Source organism: Paroedura picta, chromosome 7, assembly GCF_049243985.1.
Source record: "Paroedura picta isolate Pp20150507F chromosome 7, Ppicta_v3.0, whole genome shotgun sequence".
Classification (NCBI taxonomy): Eukaryota; Metazoa; Chordata; class Lepidosauria; order Squamata; family Gekkonidae; genus Paroedura; species Paroedura picta.
In genome coordinates, this window is record NC_135375.1 from 59766616 (window position 1) to 59786253 (window position 19638).

The 19638-nt window shown below is 43.7% G+C and overlaps 1 long non-coding RNA gene across 1 annotated transcript; it reads right to left on the reverse strand.

Annotated features, from left to right (window-relative positions):
- Positions 1 to 5136: 5136 nt before the first annotated feature.
- On the reverse strand, positions 5137 to 19095 carry LOC143840976 (uncharacterized). Its single transcript, XR_013232507.1, has 5 exons — positions 18841 to 19095; positions 14491 to 14520; positions 9130 to 9242; positions 8281 to 8480; positions 5137 to 7529 (listed from the first exon to the last, which is right to left on the reverse strand). It is a non-coding gene; the product is annotated as an uncharacterized LOC143840976 (long non-coding RNA).
- Positions 19096 to 19638: the final 543 nt, after the last annotated feature.

The following is a 19638-nucleotide window of genomic DNA, read 5'->3' on the forward strand; positions in this document are numbered from 1 at the left end:
AACGGTGGCAGCCCAGTGTGGCTGCCGCCATGCATAAGGGGTCAGTGAGGTACTTCTTCAAATCTAGCTCTGCCAAATCCTCCACCACTGAATGTCTGGAATCCCCACTGCTGCAGCTGACCTCCCAATTCACTACTGACAGCCAGTAATGGGGCTTCTCCCTGCTTGGGCTCTCTGAGCAAAAGGTGCTGGCCTGTAGCTCCTCCTTCTCCCAAGCTTCCACCCGCTTTTTCCTCTTGTCACATGTTGACCTGTAGCCTCTACACTTCTTGGCAGAGTGCATGCTTCCTTTGCAAGGGCCCTGAATTCAGGGGAATGAAGCAGCCTTTTATCCAGGGGTCATAAATACAGGCCACCTTGTAGTTTCCTTTCTTGCAGAGAAGATGCAACCTGGTGATTATGTTGACCTGCAACCAAAATCCATGAGAGAACAGCCAGCTCCAGTGCAGAGCCAGGGGGCATCACACATAGATATACTGACAGTATAAGTAAGATCCTTCCTGGATTAATTATAGTGTTCCAGGAACTATATTTGTAAAGGCATTCTAAATGGTTTTGATTATTTATCCTGCAAAACCAGTGTCATGCTTTAGGGCCAAGAAAGTGTGAGGGACTTCAGAAAATTTAAAAGGGAACGTTGATCAATGCTTCTGTTGGTGTATTTAGGCAGTTGGCCAACTCCCAATGCCTTAAATCAATGCTGTGCTTTGATGAAGAGTATGGGAACACAGAAAATATGTGCTTCCCTTCACTCTGTCTTCCTAAGGCTGCAAGTTCTTGGAGCACTGTTCTCCCACGCTCCTTGTGTTTTAAAGTTTATAACTCTGATGTAAGATGCTGTCCTATACTGTTAGGTTTTATGTGACCAAAGGATCCCTATGTGATAAAAGGACCCATAACTGATATAGATGGATTTGTGTGACCAAAGGGATCAAGAACTGATAATGGTGGGGTCCCTCTGGGCAAGATTTTAGAAGAAGAAGAGTTGGTTTTTATATGCCACTTTTATCCACCCAAAGGAGTCTCAAAGCGGCTTACAGTTGCCTTCTTTATCCTTTCCCCACAACAGACACCCTGTGGGGTGGGTGAGGCTGAGGGAGCCCTGATATCACTGCTCGGTCAGAGCAGTTTTATCAGCGCTGTGAGGAGCCCAAGGTCACCCAGTTGGCTGCATGTGGGGGAGCACAGAATCAAACTTGGCATGCCAGATTAGAAGTCCGCACTCCTAACCACTACACCAAACTGGCTCTCTTATGTGACATTATGGCTCATATGACATTATATGACATTTTGACATTATGGCTCATATGACATTATATGACATTTTGACATTATGGCTCATATATCAAGTCAAACATACTATATCTGTGGGGACAAGGGGGTGAAAAGGCAGCAATATAATTAATGAATTCAAATTCCATTGCTATCTAAGTCAGGTTGTCTCAGCTTAAATAAATGAGAAGCTAATTTATTTAAAAGCTGAGCCAACTAAAAGGAAAAAAAAGAGTGTTGATAAGTGTGGATTTTAATGGGGATTGATCTTTAACCATTTTATATTTTAAAGGTTATTACATCTTTGTATTATTTTAATGCAGTATTTTAAATAGCCACCCTGAGCTTTGTTTGAGGGAGTGGGAGCAGGATATAAATTTGATAAATAAATAAAAATAAAGAAGTAGAAATTTGGAGCTTGTCTCACTGGAATGATAGGTTACAAAAAGGTGCCATCTAATTTCCTGGAAGAGCCTAGAGAAGTGTTGTTACTTTGAAAGATAAGGAGCACCCCTTCCACTGGTCTTGATAGGTATTCTGCTGTGTACACAGAGTTTTACCTCTTGAAGGGACTCTCCTATTCCTTTCCATTTACACACATGTCTTTTGGCATGTCTAAGCCAGCCCCTTCCTTATTCTCACCAAGAGTACACCATTGCTAGCACATGTACAAGGAGACAAATGGATAAACCTAAAGACAGTGCCTTCCGCATCCCTCCTGCTTCCGAGCATGCTTTGTGTTTGGGTGTGTGTGCAGTTATGTTGTCCTCATGTTGCTTTTCATGTGACCTCTTTGTGATTTTCATAGATGGATGCTTGATGTAGGTGTTTGTTTGGCTTTTTTGAAACTGCTAACTAAAACAAGTCCAAGTTATTTACTGCTGTTTTAGTGCTGCTATTGTTCTGAAATTGCTTTTAGTATTTGTCTTGTCTGGCTATTTTCTGTATTTCTTTTATGTTGATTCGATTGTGATACGACCTGTTTTAATTAGCTCATTCTGTTGCAAATTGCCTTGGGCAGTAGGTATATAAATAGTTCAATATAAATAATATCTTGCAACCTCCTAGTAGGCCAGTTAGTCCTTTGCATCTGGCAAGTAATCACTCTATTTTCAACGCAATCAGAATATGCTTAAAATTATGGTCTTTCTTTGATGAATGGGTAAAATGTTTTGTTAAGAAAGATTGTATGTGCAAAGAAGTAGGTGCAAAACCACATAAGATTTGACTTTTGCTAGGATGATTTGTAAGAGTCTCTGGTACACTATGTGCTAAGAACAGCTTAGAGAAAAGAAATGTCTAGACTATTGTCATCATACCGTACCCTCAGCTGTTTTTGTCATCCTTAATGGTCAGAGATATAAGCATTGCAAAATAGCATGGGTGTTTAGACTGCATCCTGCATGCATGCATGCACTTGAAAATGAGTTTCCCTGAAATCAGAAGGTCTTCCAAGCAAATATGTCTCAGAATATGGTTTCCACAAATAACATACCATTGTAAACATGCTCTTTGACTTCCAGAGATCAGGGCAAAGTCCTTATTTTAAACTGCTTATGCTTAAAATAGTGAACAATGTGAACAGATACCAGTTCTGGGGTTAGGATTGTTTAAAACTACTGCTATGGAGCCAAATTTTTTATCCTCAATTGACAGCACACATTGCTCTTCATCTCCACAAACCCTTTCCAGATATCCTAGGGTCTGTTCGGTTAATTGAAGACTGCAATCTGACCCACAAAGAACAGTTTGCCTTTGGGAAAGACAAGACAAACAAGTAGTGTTATGAGGAGAAAACGCAGCAGCATTCCTCTTGGAATACTGAATGTTTCAGGTCTATGATACCTGCTTTCTAAAAGGTTTGTAGCACTGTTCCTGTATTGTCCCTTTGAAGTTCAATGAAAGGTTTTTTTGTTAGTGATTGCGGTAGCAGAGACAGTTGATAAATATATTTTTTGTCCCTTTAATGGCTGAGAAGCAGAGGAGTTGTGCCATGGAAACCTCAGTTGCTTTCCTTACAACAGACTATTGCTGAGCTTCAATGAAACAATTTGACATATCCAGCAGTCTCCCTGCCTGAACTGACAGAGACATTCTTGCACTTGGCCCTGAGGGCCCTGAGGTCTGTTGTTTGTAGGGACCTCAATGTTCATGCTGAGGCTGCCCTAACAGGACTGTCCACGCCTGGAAGTGGCATAGCTGTCCTAATGACTGCATACTGGTCTGTTTCTGGGTGCCATTCAGAGTTCTGATTTGTACCTTTAAAGCCCAAAATGTCTTGGGGACAGGACACCAGAACACCTCTCTCTTCCCATACTATTCATCCTACCAGTTCTCCTTGTACTCTGCACTTTTCAGATATGGTGGCTGGAGAGAAGCGTAATGCACTACTTCTCCATGCTGACCTGGATCTCTTCTTACATTGTTTTAGGTGCCAAGTCAAAACAAATATTTTAACTGTTAACCCTTTAAACTAGGGTTTTATTTTATCAGCTGTCTGTTTTATCAATAGTTTTTATGCTGTTTATGTTTCAGGGCTTGAACATAGTTTTAATTGTAAGCTTCCTCAACTGGGACTTTGAAGAGGAAGCATAAAGATATTACGTTTTTACCAACCATAGGAGAATTAAATAAATAAATATTTATTATATTTATATACTGCATTCCCTGAAGGCTCAGGGTAGTTTACATCAAACAGGAACAATACAAACAACTCAGTTTATAATAATACAATAATAACAATAGCAACATTATGGGACAATAGAATACTGGGAGAACAATAAGTCAATGCATACTGATGGCCCAGTGGGGTGGACTACAGTGAAAGTTGTAGCAGGGAGGCTCAGGGGGGTGCAATTGGAAGTGGTGGTTTGGGTCAACCTCAACCAAATGCCTGGTAGAGGAGCTCCCTTTTGCAGGCCCTGCGGAACTGTTCAAATTCCATCAGGGCCCTAATCTCCTCTGGAAGCTTGTTCCACCAGGTGGGGGCCAGGACAGTAAAAGCTCTGACCCTGCTTGATGTTAAGTGGGCTTCCTTGGGGCCAGGGATCACCAAGAAGTTGAAAGTGGTGGAGCATAAGGCTCTTTGGGGGGTGTAGGCAGAGAGGCAATCCCTTAGGCACCCTGGGCCCAGACCACGTATGTCCTTAAAGGTGATAACCCAAACCTTAAGCCTGATCCAGAATTCGACAGGAAGCCAGCGCAGCTGGCGGAGGATGGGTTGAATGTGGGACCTCTGAGGTGTTGCTGTGAGGACTTTGGCAGCTGCGTTCTGGACCAGTTATAGTTTCTAGATCAAGGATAAGGGCAGGCCAGCATAGAACAAGTTGCAGAAGTCCAGAGTAGAGGTGACCATCGCATGGATCACTGTGGCTAGGTGTTCCAGGGCCAAGTCAGGAGCTAGTAGTTTGGCTTGGTGAAGGTGGTACGCTTTATACACTACTCTCTTCTGCCTGTCAATCAAGCCAGGCAACCATTCCCCTGGGTACAAGGGTAGGATATTGTAGGTAGAGATAGTGCTTCATTACCTCCATACATTTCTTTAGCATGTAGTGTGCTGGTTGTCCACTGGGGGAAAGAGCTTTTAGTTTGGGGAATCCACTATGAGATTCCTCAACTAGCACCTTAAAATGGAGGCTGTAGCTTTAGGTTTGCTGTCTGGAAACATGAGATTGGCGACATTGTGTGAAATGCCAAAAATATAGCATCTTCATAAGGTAAGTATGATGCTATATTAATGTTGTGCGGAAAGGCCCTGTGTGTAGAACGGTACCAGCTAGTTATCAGGAAAAAACATTCACACTCAGAGTATAGATACAGATACAAAAGCCTTTATTGGCATAATGAGCAATACAAATAGGGAGATACAAAGTATTAAAATTAAAAATCAAGCAGAGTTACTCAGTTTCATTAAAAACAAGGAATTAATTCTTAAAACCTTGCCTAAAAATACTGCAATACGGGAGATTTGAGCAGGATCCACTCAGACTACTTCAGCAGTGGAATAGGCTGCCTAAGGAGGTGGTGAGCTCCCCCTCACTAGAAGTCTTCAAGCAGCATCTGGACTTATCATGGATGCCTTAGGCCAGTGGTTCCCAAACCTTTTTGGGCCACTGCACTCTTGGCTTTCAGGCCACATCTGTGGTGCCCCCCCCAATAGGAACGCACACTTCTTTCCTGGTGTTAGGTATACTGCGAATTCAAAACACACTATTTTGCCTATACTCCTTTTATTGTTCTTATGCAGCAGCCATATTGTAGTCTGGAAAAAGATATATAAGTTCTTTGTAAAAGTAATTCATAAAATCCACTTTGGGACCTCATAAGGAAGAAAGACAGAATGGGGGGGGGAGGGGGCAAGCAATGGAAAATCCCAGAGTTGCTGCTACCCTGAAACAAGCAACGGCAAGCCATCCTGGAACAAGCTAGGGAAATGCAGCTGCAGCAGGAAGAGCCAGACCGCTGCCCCTCTACTGCCCCCATATTTATCACTGCCCTCCTGGACCCTTACACCACTCTCAGGAATCAGTTTGGGAACCCCTACTGTAGGCTGATCCTGCATTGAGCAACTGGTTGGACTAGATGGCCTGTATGACTCCCTCCAGCTCTGCGGTTCAAACAAACAAAGGTTAAAATGTACAGTAAAACCATGAACACATGGAGTTGCCTTATACTGAATCATACCATTGGCTAACCAAGGTCAGTATTGCCCACTCAGACTGACAGTGGCTCTTTCACATCATCTACTCCCTGATCCTTTTAACTGTTAGGTTTGTGAGGACAGGTTAGCTCCTGCTCCTTTGTCATACCTTAAAACTTTAAATCAAGAGTAAGCCTGGAGGTGGTTGTTGTTGTTAGGTGCGAAGTCGTGTCCGACCCATCGCGACCCCATGGACAATGATCCTCCAGGCAAGCCTGGAGGTACTTGGATGTAATCCTTTTGCAATCAATTTCCTTTTTCATTTGGCCTAGGCACCTCCATATAGATCTTATTAGGAGAAGAAATATTTTCCAATTTCAGAGGTGGTTTTTCACTTGAATGTCTGCACCTACAGACCTCTCTACGGCAAATCTTCATTTGACATTGGCTGGTTATGTTGAGTCTTTGCTCTTGAGATCACTGCCGTACATACAAAATAAAGCCAGATTTGTGACTTTTTCAAAATGTCGCCAGCAATCTAAAGCTACAAACAAAGAGCTGGCATGAAAGATGCTGTGAGATACTCAACATCAAACTATAGCACGTGTGCCAACAAAAGCAACACCCTGCCAGAAAGCATACATTACATCAGTATTTGTTCAGTGTGTCTAAATATAAACTTTATTGGGCCAAAGCCAGCCCTGAGGGAAACAGGCTAAATTCCAGGGATATCAGTAGTTCTGCATCCATTTTCACCAGAATTGCATAATAACACCATGTGTTTAAATGTACACTGATTATAAATAGGTTATACTTAGATCAATGCCGTAGTCTTCACTCACACAATTGAATCTTGGGTGTGAATCAAGAAAGAAAAGCCAGCTGCAGTTCTTAATATTAAAAAAAGCAGTATGATAAACCACAAAGTTGCCACACTCCATTTGAAATCTCCCTTTCAATCATAAGAGACTTAACTGATCAAGAGACTGATCATGCACAAATGCAGTATCTGGCCAGGACTCAAGGATCTGAACCAGGAACTTCATGGCTTCTATCTTTGAAATGTGTGGGATACTGTTCAGGCATGGAAAGTATCAAGGTTGCAAATTATCATAAAGTATTCAATTGACAGGCAGCATAAATCTTCTGGATGAGTTAGTCATAGGGTCAGTCCTGGGAACGTGGGCTTCAGCACTTCTGGTTTCTTATGCATTTCTGGTTCCAGCTTCTACCCACTGGCCTGAGGCCACCTGAAGGTTTTGGTATGTCCTAACTCTGACTGGACAGGATAGGATCAAATAGGTAAAGTCTGTTAGAGCAAATTTCGAGTCCAGTGGCACCTTTAATATCGGCAACACTGTAATCAGTTCTGATGCTTCAGACCAGCGTGGCTACCCACCTGAATCCATAGTAATTCTCTCCCCCCTCAAAGTAGAGTTCCTTGTTTTTTATTAAATGTAAGATCTGTTTTATAGAAAGAATTCCTACTTATTTTCCTAAAACCATATAGTCTTGTATCAAAAAGTAAACACAGCTTATTTTGGGCTTCCAGGGTGAAACAATTGGCCTATGTGCATAGATATGTCTCCACGTTGTGTACAAAGATGTAAGATCCATTCTGTTGACAAAGAATGAGAAAAAGACAGCAGCAGGTCTGGTTATTTTCTGTTGGGTATTCCTCCATGCTAGAAAAGCAGGGGGGGCACATACTTAACAAGAATTTGAGCAAGGAGAAATCCTGCCAAATTCAATCCCGTGTGACAAGGGCTGTAGTCTAAGAAAACAGGCTCGTAAGCTGGTCTTTTTTCCATACATCTTCTCTCCCCGATGCCTATCATGATTACAGGTGTATTATTTGCTGCAGGCAATGACTGGAATTTCTCACATGACTGAATTTGTCTAGTCAGGTAGGTTACACAGGCCCACTAAAGAAGGGAAAGCCAGCATGGTCTGGTTGTTGAACTATGGCTACAAATCCTGACTCAAGAATGGCATGGTTGAACTTGGGCTAGTCAACCAAATTCATTTTATGGGGTTCATGAGGATGAGACAAACTGTATGCCACTCTGAACTCCTTGAAGGAAGGGCAGGGTAAAAATATGATTCAAGTATTGGTCATCTGATCCAATACTGCACTCATAAAAAGTAAAATCTTTTTTAGAAAATCAGACGTTAAGTGACCAGACTCAGAATGCTAAACTCTACATTTTGTATTGGTCAGACTATAGTGAGTCATAACTGGACAACAAGATGCATCACTTGGGAACAGAAGCATGTTTATGAAAGACAAATTGCTCAACCAACTCACCATACTTAAGAATGTAAAGCTAGAAAGCTAATAACAAGTATTTTCTGCACAGTCAACTTACTGTTGATCTTCTTGGTAGTCCATTCACAAACAATAGAATCAGTTTGGGCATGGTTGTTCTGCAAATGAGACCTTCCTGTGCATTTTCAGAGTTGTGGCATCAATTTAATTTGTTCTAATGTGTGTGCAATAATGAGGATTTTCAAGAGTAGGTGCTGTCATCATGGGTGGTGTCACTGGTGGCAGCATGGCATCCTCCCTCTAAAAAAAAAGCATTTAAAATATTAATAAATCATTGGGACATTTTAACTAGGGGTGTGCATTCAGCTCAGTTGAGTTGAAAAACAAACAAACAAACCCATACTGGCGTTTTCCAGTATTTTCTAAGATCAGTACAGATTAGAATATCTCAGCTACTACTACAGCTGACCCAAATATCACTAATCACTAAACATTATAAAGTTGAAGTTGTGTGCAGCCAACTCACTCCCTACCTGATTGGTCCTGGGGGTATGCTGTCAATAGGGAGATACCACTCTGCCAGTGAGGACCAATCAGTTCAAATTGCACTCTGCCAATTAGGGTCAAGCAGTGCAAATTGCACTCTGTAAATGAGGGCCAATCAGTTCAAATTATAGGCAGGCAACGCAATCCCTACTTGGTTGGCCCTCCCTGGGAGGGTGCAGCCAATAGGGAGATACCACTCTGCCAGTAAGGGCCAATCAATTCAAATTGCAATCTGCCAATGATGTCCAATCAGTTCAAACTGCATGCAGACAACTTAATCTCTATCTGATTGGCCCTCCCTGGGTGTGTGCGGCGAATAGGGAGAGAACATTCTGCCAATGAGGACCAATCATGGGGCTTATCTGTCCTCTTCCAGCTTCTTGCTGGGTGGAAATGGGCTGACCTCTCTGAAACGCCCTTCTGCTGGTTAGTTACTCCATTCTCAGCCAGCTGTTTCCTTTGCACCCAGTGTTGGTCTCAGGTTTCAGCTCTCTGCTGGAAGCAAGCACAGCTGAGCTGCAAGGGACACAGAGATAATCAATATTTCAAAAACAGAATGTAAGGGACAGGCATAATGTAATGAATGTCCTAATTCAGTCCAGTGAGTCAAAGGTTTCTTTAGCCAAGGGTATCAAAAGAAGGAGGTCACAGGTTGTGTCCACAACCCAGACCTCCCAGCCTCAAGTTAATATAGGCTGTCATCAGCCTCTCAGTCCTCACTCTGTGATAAATCTCAGTCTTCTGCAGTCAACAACTGTCTTGATAACATGGTGTGGTGCCTTTTAGACTGGAGCTCTCTTACAGCACATAACTGCATTGCATAATTGGCTGCAGTTGATGGATGGGCAGAGGAATGAGGAGCTCCTGCAACAACTTTGGACTCTAAGCCCTAGCTTGTCTGCCTGATTTGGGAGAGGACATGTCTCTGAACCCCACCTAGAATACTGATCTCAGCATTTAAATGGAACTTGGTCCCTTTAATTGTCTCAGTGCTGAAAATATTCAACTATTTTCTGAATATTGGGAAATACTGATATTTTTCAGGACCAATATATCTGAACTTGAGAAATATTATTGTTTGAGATTTTTGCACATGCCTGGTTGTAACTGTGGGCATAGGAATTCCCAGTTTTCCTTTTTAAAAAACTCCAAATTGTCTGTAGCCCTTTCTTTTTCAGAGGTATATGGGAAAAGGCAAGAGAAAAGACTTGAGACTGTTTTTTTAAATGAAGCTGTTGATTTAAAGAATCTCCTAAGACGATAGTTACAATGCTCCATTAATTTTAGTGCCTTAAAAAAACTGGGAAGTGGGTGCTTTGACAATGATAGTTCAATCATTGAAAAGTAAACTGGAGGTTGGTGGGGGTGGGCAGGAAAAAGAAATATGACAGAAACATTACACATGAGGAAAAAGCTAACTCAAATCCACCTTTCAAAAGGGCTCTTTTTAAAAAAAAAGTGAAAATGGAAAACTAAATGTACAAAAATGCATGTGGGAATTATGAGTTAAACTGAGGTAGTATGGAGCCAGAACTGACCCCCCCCCCCCAAGAAAAACCCATGTAGGTATGTCCATCATCTGATCTGTACACATGGGTGGGTAACATTTAAGAGCACTGTCAAGAAATTCCTGCTGTCGTAAATAAGGTATCAGACTTTAGGGGGAAAGATAAATCCATCTGTTCAAAACTGTATTAGCAATTTCTGCTTATTGGTTTCTTTTCTTCCTTCTAAGAACACTAAAGCACCATGACTGAGAGAGAATGTGATGAACTACATGAGGTATGTAGGCAGTTTTCTCCTAATGAGTCATGCAGGTAACAGACCTGATTAAAGTCATGATTTAATATATTCACAACTGTCTTACAAGGTATGTTTCTTGCACAATAGGAAGTTATATCTGTACTCTTAAATAGGGAGATGCTAGATTTTGTTTCACTCCGTACAATAGTTTGCTAAAATGTTCAGAATGTATAACAACTGGTAGCAAAGCCCATTTTAAGAACAGGCCATAGAAGGGTAGGAGTGGGGAAGGGCCCCTACAGAAGACAGCAGTTAAGCTTGCCAGCTGGGCCACCAGGTTCTGCAGAAGCCACACTGTCCCTTGCCACCTGCCCTCCACCCTAGCATCCCTGCTTGCACAGTACGGAGGGCCACATAGTGAGCTGGGGTGGATGGGCCCTGTGAGCTGCTCTAGTGGTGGGTAGGCTTGGGCACGGAGCATGGCCATTACACAGGAGCCCTGTTGTCCCTTGCTTTACTGTCCCTGCTCACACAGAGCAGGGACACAGAGCAGGGACGGCCCCATGAGCTGCTCCAGTGGCAAGGAGGTTTGGGTGCATGGTGCAGCTGCTAAGCAGGAGTCCTGTCAGGCTTTAGCCTCTGACTTTATGGCCCTGCTCCTGCAGAAAAGGGAGGGCCAGGCAGCAAGCTGAAGCAGAAAGCCCCCATGGGCTCTCCCCATGGCGAGGAGGCTGCAGCACGTGGTATGGTTACTGCACAGGAGCCTGGCTGCCCTCCGGCCACCATTCTAACCCCCCTGCTCCTGCATGATGAAGGAGAGATGCAAGGGCATATTTGCATAATTGATGCACTTTGTACTTTTCAGCTTTGTTGGTGAAGAATTTGGGCAATCTGCGTATCAGGTTTTGATTTTGTGCAGACTATCCACAGCCCTAGTTGTGGTTCCTTTTACTTCATAGGCAGGCAGATATTCAAAACAGACTTGTGTGATTTTTTTCTCCCCTTTTATCATCATGATGTTGTTTCAACTATCCCTTTTGAACATACTTTACGACTATTCTGTATGGGGGATTCAGAGCTTGACTGCATGCCAGCGTGCGGCTTCTTGATAAAAGAAGAAATGCCGTCAATAAGAAGGCTTGATTGTGCTCCCTTCTCTTGCTTCCCCCGCCTCATCATCTTTGTGTGACTCATACTGGATTGACAACATGTCGGAAAGGGAGATAATGATTTATATTAGCAGTGTTGCTTGCCCACAAGCTGTATTAAATGATACAATATTAGATGCATGTGTATAGTACTCATTTTTTCCTTTGCCACCACTCAAAGGAGGAATAAAAGGGGAAAGGGGGAAATGCTTTGTGGTGCACTGGAACAAGGCCTGGGTTTATGTAGCAGATGCTCAGCCAGCCACGCAGTATAGATGATTTCATGGATGAGGCGAGTTTACTCACCAATCACACGCGTGGCTTTGCTGTCTCCCCCTCCCCCCCCCCCGCCAGCACTGAGTCATCACTCCTTGACTGCATGTTTTCAATGGCAAAAGCAGAATGCTGCAGAAATAGTTATGACCTTTCCTGTCTTTTACCGATATTGTTACTATGCCTCACTTCCAAGCTAAACCTCTCCATTTTTCTCAAATCTGGGAATCGTTTTTTAATAACTTGCTTTGCCTTCATCGAAGGAAACTTATGATTAGCACTTGAATGTTTATTTTCCTCACACACTTTCTTTCCTTCCCGATGCCCTTCACTAATAAAAATGCAAATCCAAAGTGATTGACGATAGCAAACAAAAAAAGGCCTTTTCCAAAATGGGAAATGAAAAAAGAAGGTATCTTTGGTCTTTCATAGCTAATTCTATTTTAAAGAATTTTCAGTTGTGAAGAAATAGTTTTGCATAGATACTGAAGCCACCAGGGTGGGCAAAGCAATTTAAATTCCTCTGCTCAGTCTCCATCATACAATAGACCTTCTTTTGCTCACTCTACCAACAGAAGCCTGCATAAGGCAACTAGCAACGCTTAAGCAGAGCATTATAAAGCCCAAATTGTGAAAGCAGGAAGAATAAAGTTGCCAAAACAGAGAAAAAAAGCATCATTTTTTCTTTTGTCTGTTGAGCATACTTTCCTAAAATGTACAGGCAGGGAACTGCTGGTTTTTACCTGCCTTGACAGGAAAATGCAGCAACAGAAGGCACAAGCCACTTTAGATCTATTCCTCTGCCTAAATGAGCCAGTAGAATTTGTTTAACTCAGCTATGGATCTATGGACACTTGGCATTTACAAAGTCATCATTGTTTGCAGTTGGTCTGTCCATGATGATGTATGTGGCTTGCTCCTGCTTTCTGCTTCTGATGCTCAAGGAGGGTCATAGAATCATAGAGTTGGAAGGGGCCATACAGGCCATCTAGTCCAACCCCCTGCTCAACGCAGGATCAGCCCTAAGCATCCAAGAGCATCAAGTAATTTAATCTGGGTTGATAGATATGTGAAAATGTAGGTGCATACAGTTGGTACCCTTCTGGTCTAAGTGTATGTACACATTGAGATCAGTAGTTCAACTGGGGGGAAGCTTTTGCTCCATGCGAGAACATGAGATTTTGTATCTTGAAACATCAGGAGTCTCCTGTTTGCAACCCAAAGGAAATGGGGCATTGACAGGATGGTAGCAAGTAAAAACTACTTCCACATGAAACTGGGCTGCATACTAGCATGATGTTTATGGATCTCAAATTTTAATGGTATTCTGAGGAAGGCACGCATGCTACTGGCAATGGCCTCTAGAAAGCTGCAGCACTTGGAAAAGAAAGATTCCAGTGATAGCTAGGGCTGCCAGCCTGTAGGTGTGACTGGAGATAGACCATTGGTTCGGCAAGCTGAAAATGTGGTGTATCCGTTTTAGTGACCTAGTATTATTGTAAGAAGTTGGCTAACCAGCTTTAAGAAATTGATTTGAAGACAAACTTGAAACATTAAAATTGCTTTATTGAACAACCATGGGTTGTTCTTTTATTGGCTTGTAGCCACTAGGACCGTTTATGCACTGGGAACTTCACTGCCCCAGCTTCCATGCAAGAACAAAAATCGGAGGTGGATGAGGTGCACCGGGCCAAATGCTCCCCCATGTGGGGGCAGGAAGAGGTGGGGCAATCTGCCACGACTAAAACTCCAGCCTGCAGTCTGGCATGAAACCTCCAGTGCATAAACAGTCTAGGTGAGACCTGGGGATCCTTGGAATTACAGCTCATCTCCAGACCATAGAGATCAGTTTCTCTGGAGAAAATTCCTGCTTTAGAGAGTGGACTTTAAGACATTATGCCCCATGGAGATTCCCTTCCTCCTCAAACCTTCTCCTCCCAAAGCTCCAGGAATTTCCCAACCCAGAGTTGGCAACCCAACTAACATTGAGCCCTGTGGTCCATAAGTTTCTGTTGGCTACCATATTGGGCTAGAGAAATATGGCATCTGCATTGTTTCTCTTTGTCAGCCTTCCTAGAACACTTTTGCAACATGAGTTAATTCAGGCCACTGATTCTTTTGAGGTATCATGCACAGTTTTGGATTATGTGAACTATTGATCTGATTCTGAATAATGTGTCTTGTCATGGAACTCTAAGTAATTTTAAATTAATGCACATAGTTTCCCTCTGTGGTGACCACTTTTTTCCAGCCTTGGCAGCTTCCTGTTTGTAGACAGAGGTACTTTACAGAACGTGCGGTTTTGCATGTGCAGTGCACACTTGGCTGGGTGTGGATTGCAGTATATTCAGAACTTCTCCTTGAATAGAATTCGACACAAGTTTAAAGGAAAGAAGTTTATATCCAAATATGTATAGTTTTATCCTCATGTTAGCACTCTGTCCAAATTAACAAAACTATTACTTGCTGATTATTGACACCATTATTGTAGAAAATGTTTATTTTGGCTTTCTTAAACTTTCATAATAATGTCACACTAATCCATATTATGCCTTTTCAGATATTGAACTTTCATGTTTATAAAAAAATATTGTACTCACCTTTTTTTTTAGTGTGGCTCAGCCCACTCTCTGAGGAGGAAAAAAACTGATGATTTAATTTTTTCCCTATGGCAAAAGATTATTAATGGCAAGACGGCATCTGTGCACAGAAAAACATGTCTATCAGCTTGTAGATATTAAACAACCATGTTCTAGTGACTGTCATTCAAATCAAAATATCTTTTTCCCCTGAACACTCTTGTAACTACACTGATTAGTTTTCAAAAGTGTCTCAGACAAATGCCTCAGCCTAACTAGGGTGGTCCCTGCATATACTTTGGAAGTCTTTTGGGTCTTTCTTCCAATGGGTTTTCTCTTGGTGTCCTTCAGGCTTTGTTGATCTGTTTCTTGGCCTCACTGGCTGGGTACTTTAATTCCAAAAAGTTATGATGATTGTTCATTAGCCTGAGGAAGATTGCTTGCCCTTGAAAGCTCGTGCCTTGAATAAATCTTTGTTCATCTTAAAGGTTACACTGGACTCTTTGTTGTTGTTGTTGTTGTTGTTGTGCTGCTTCAGACCAACATGGGATCCACTTGAATTTAAAACTGGCTGCAAGTCTAGTACTGTAAAGGTCTTGAGGGAACCAATACATTTGCCTTAAACTATACAGCTTTGTTTTGTTTTTAAATGAAAAGAAGTCTCTCTGATAGTGGGGCAGAAAGGGGGAAACTGATAATGAAAGTTTAAAACTGGCCAGCTGGCAACCCATACATTTGGGATAGAATCTGAATGTATGTCAGAGTATGAGAATACAGTGACGTTAGATGCTGACTCAAGTACATGCTATATGAATGTGTTGCCTTTACTTTGGGCAAAGTAATGGACAAGGTAACTTTCAGCTTTTCCATCTTTCTGACTGTCACTCTCTTCCAGCTTTGTTTAGAACTACACGGTTCCTGAGAGCTAAGATGTAGCTTTATGCTTTTTGTTTGCATATACATCACTGTCATGTATGACCTGGTGAACCTCAGCAATGTACTCTGAACAAGTACACAGTTTAATTCCTTCCTGTATTGCTGCATTCTTTTGGAGGTCTGGAGTGATGACATAAGAGGGAACCTGGCTTATGACCTAGACACGCATTGTGCCTGCTCCCATGCTACAGCAGCAAGTGGAAGAACAGCCTCTTCATACTGATTCTACTTTCCTAGTGTACCAACAACAATTTAGAGAACAAACACAAACATATCATGATACATTTCATTATCAAACCTAGAACAGGTTGATCTTTATGAGAGCCTCCGGGAAATGACAACATATAGTGATTTACATTACCAATCTGACTTTGTGGACCTCTGGAAGGAAGTTGATAGGTACTGTGGAACATCTGGTGCAAAATGACTTATCCATTAGGAATGATGCTATAAATGCATGGTCTTCTCAAAAGTGATAGGACAAAAACTGGCAATAACAGCATGGAATTGAAAGCACGGATATCTTGACAACTTAAATATCATAGAAAAACATTACATACACAAATACATTTGTGGTTCCATCCTAAGCAGCATTACATTCTTCTACGTCCATTGATTTTAGGGGACTTAGAAGTGTGTAACTATGCTTAGTTTATTTCTTTATTTTTAAATTTTTAGACCACCAATCCCAGAACAATCAGCTCGTGGTGGGTTACATAAATTTAAAATCCCATAAAAACCCAAATCACATAAAATCCCATAAAATATCCCAGTAAAAGCCCAAGATGGTGGTAATAACACAACAGGATAACCCATTTGACTGTTCCCACTCCCCAACCCCCACATCCAACAGTCACAAATCTTCCAGGGCGCAGCTACAAGGGATTGTCCTGGCGGTTCTCCCAAGCCCACATAGGGAGGGAACGGTTCTCCCTAGTCTGGCCTCAACCAAATGCCTGGTGGAAGAACTCCATCTTACAGGCCCTGTGGAACATTGAAAGCTCCATCAGGGCCCTTAGCTCTTCCAGGAGCTCAATCCACCAGGTTGGCGCCAGACGTACTGCCTGGGGACTGGGGACAGCCAGCAAATTCTTACCCGCAGAGCAAAGAGCCCTGCAATGGACATAAGGAGACAGGTGGCCCCTCAGATAAGTGGGGGCCAGGCCACAGATGGCCTTAAAGGTAAGTACCACAACCTTGAACCTGATCCAGAAGCCAATCGGCAACCAATGCAGCTGCATGTCCAGCATGTAGGCTGGACATGAGCCCTCCAAGCTGACAATGAGAGGACCCTAGCAGCTGCATTTTGCACCAGCTGGCACTTTCAGTAAAGCATGAGGTGCATATGTGTAAGTTCCAGAACTTCCATGCCAAGATGGATAAATTATACTGCTTAATACTAAAGAAGAGGATTGATATAGTGGGAGTGTTAGAAGATCAGAGATGTTTTCTCAGTAGATTTCTATAGAAAAAGGCAGCATAGAGTACATACTGAAGGTGTATTGCATGGCAGGACAAAGAAAGTATACATTTTAAAAGGTTTAATATCTTACAATGAATAAATATGACCTCAGAAACCACAATCCCACACATTAAGTGTGCTTAAACCACAAGGAAAGTCAATGGGTCTAAGTACATCTGTCTTGGATTATGACCAGAAATTATTATAAACACAGATTTCAGGACAACTAAGCAATACATTAGGAGCATGCTATCATCCATCTGACCAATATTTTTACATGATCTTGAGATGTAAACAGAAATCAGGAAGATAATAAAATGTAACATCAGAGAATGTAGCAACTATTCTCAACAAGTGAAAGTAGGGCTTAGTTGTTTTGGCTAGTTTCCATTGGAACACAGTATAATTTCTGTGCTCACTACCCAACTGAAATAAAATTCTAATCAATTGAACTCCCATACCCTTAGGTCTAGCCTCACTTCCCGTATTTCCCATATTTTAGACAGACATAATTGGAAATGGAATTCTTGCCTGCAGATTGAACGCAGATGAATTGTCATAAGAGGAACTTTCCCCCTCCTCTACCAGAAATTCAGCATTTCAATAAAAGCAAAGGACCCTAAATCAGGTCCCACTCTCCTTGCTTTGCTGCAGCCTTTCCCCCCACCCCCAGTCATGCTGACTTCTTATATTGGGGTGTGGCTGGGAAAAGAACTTAAATTAGCCATAGAATGCACTTGGTTTACTTCACCCCGGTTCTTGATCAGTTAAAAATCGTTCATAGTCTCTTGCCTTCATTAGACATGAATGGTTGATGGGTCTCTAATTGGGGTTGTCTGTGAGATTCTTCATTCACTCCGAGAAAAGCAAACCTTCCTTAGAAAAGTTTATTTATTAGAATAAAGCAAGTTACTACACTTAAGGCATAATTAGAACTAACATACAGATTACAGGCGAAGACATATAGGGTTCAGAGGAGGTGCCCCCATTTCTGGGAGCATAAAACAGATACCATGTCAAGGAAGTCACAACATCCTGATAACAACTATGCATGAGAAAATGACAGGAAGGAGGGAGACCAAACAGACTTAGGAGGGGAGTGGGAGGTGAGGAATGTTAAGGCATCTGGTGTGCTCGGAAAACTACAAAGGGAATTAGTCCTTGGGTATCAGCTAGGCCTAGGCATGGCAAACTACTAAATCAGAACAGGAATAGAAACTACTAAATCATGACAAAAATACATGTGGGTTTCTGACATTGTCAACTCCAGGTTAAGAAATTCCTGGGGTCCTTGGGAGGAGAGGGATCTCATCTTTAAACCGCCCGCTCAGGAGGAGTGGGAGGAATAAAGGAGTAAGGGCAAGTGGGGAGGAGTTAGGGTGGGCCCTGTCCAGGATAAAAATTCTGAGGAGCGAATCAGGAGCCACTTCACGGCTCTTGATTCGCTCCTCAGAGTGACAATCCGGGGCCAAGTGGCCAACTGGGAAGCGCGCAAAGTGCGCCTCCCTATTGGCTACTTGGCCCATCTCCCGGACGACGCGCCTCCAACTCTTCAATCCTCCTGAGCCGCCATCCTTCCCGGATGGCCACCAGGGAGGACCCTGGCCCCACGCTGCTGGCCTCCGGGGAAACGACGTCCCCCCCCCAGCCAGTGACTGCCCTCTGACGACTCCTGCACTCGCCGCGACCCCCCCATCCCCTCCCCGATGCCCGCCGCCCGCCAAACTTGCCAGTCCGCCACCCACAACTAACCCCCCTGGATTCTGCCACGCCACCGCTGCTTCCTGCCCCAACACGCACAACCGCACCCACCCCCGGCTACCCCTCTCGATCCCCCCAGCCCTTTCCGCGCCCCCCTCCCCCCACGACAACCCAACGCACGCAGGCCCCCACTCTAACTGCCGCCCTCCCGCCCCTTCCCACCCCCACCCCGTCCGTCCCTTTCCCACAACAGTTGCCTCGCCCCGCCTTACCTGCATGCTGGCCTCTGCTTCCCTCGCCCTTTTCGCTGCTTGCAGCACCACCGCGCCTAGATTGCGCCCCCACGCCTAGGCTGCGCCGCCACTCGCCTAGGCCGTGGCATGCCTCGCCTGGCCAGCGCAGCCGGCGCCACCTCCCCCAAGCCGCAGGACTCCAACGGACATGCGCGGACTCCCGTGCATGCTTCCTGGACCTCGCCGCTGCGCCGACTCAGCCCCGCATCTCGCCCCGCCCCCCAGCCTCAGCTGCTCTGCCTCTCCGCCATCCATTCGAGCCCCGGAGCTCCGGTAAGCTTGCAGGAGGACCGCGCGCCCTTCTCCCGCCCCAACAACGGCCTTCCTCCCTGCCCAGCAGCCTTCTCCCTGCCCCCACAACAGCCTCACCGCGTCTGCCATGCAGTGAGCCTCTCCATGTCCCTTGGACAATGCTCCACTTCCCAGACCCCTGCCTATGCAGACCCAGGTCCCGGGAAGCCTTCGCCCTGCGAGGGCTTCCACAGCCAGTGGTCGCTAGCGCCCATTTTATTCCTGGATAAAATGGGCTTTAGTTCTAGTCAGAGTATAAAACCATAATCCACCCTCCAAGGGAGCCATTTTCTCCAGGGGAACTGACCTGTGTAGTCTAGAGATCAGTTAAAATTCAAAGAAAGCTACAGACCCCAGCAGGAGGTTGGCCACTTTAACAATAATAGCTGCCAGAATGGGTTGTATATGTCAGCTTTTTCCAGAACTTACAGGTGTGAAGAAATCCTGAATCAGCCACTGTCCTATCTCAAAGAAAAAAGTAATGGG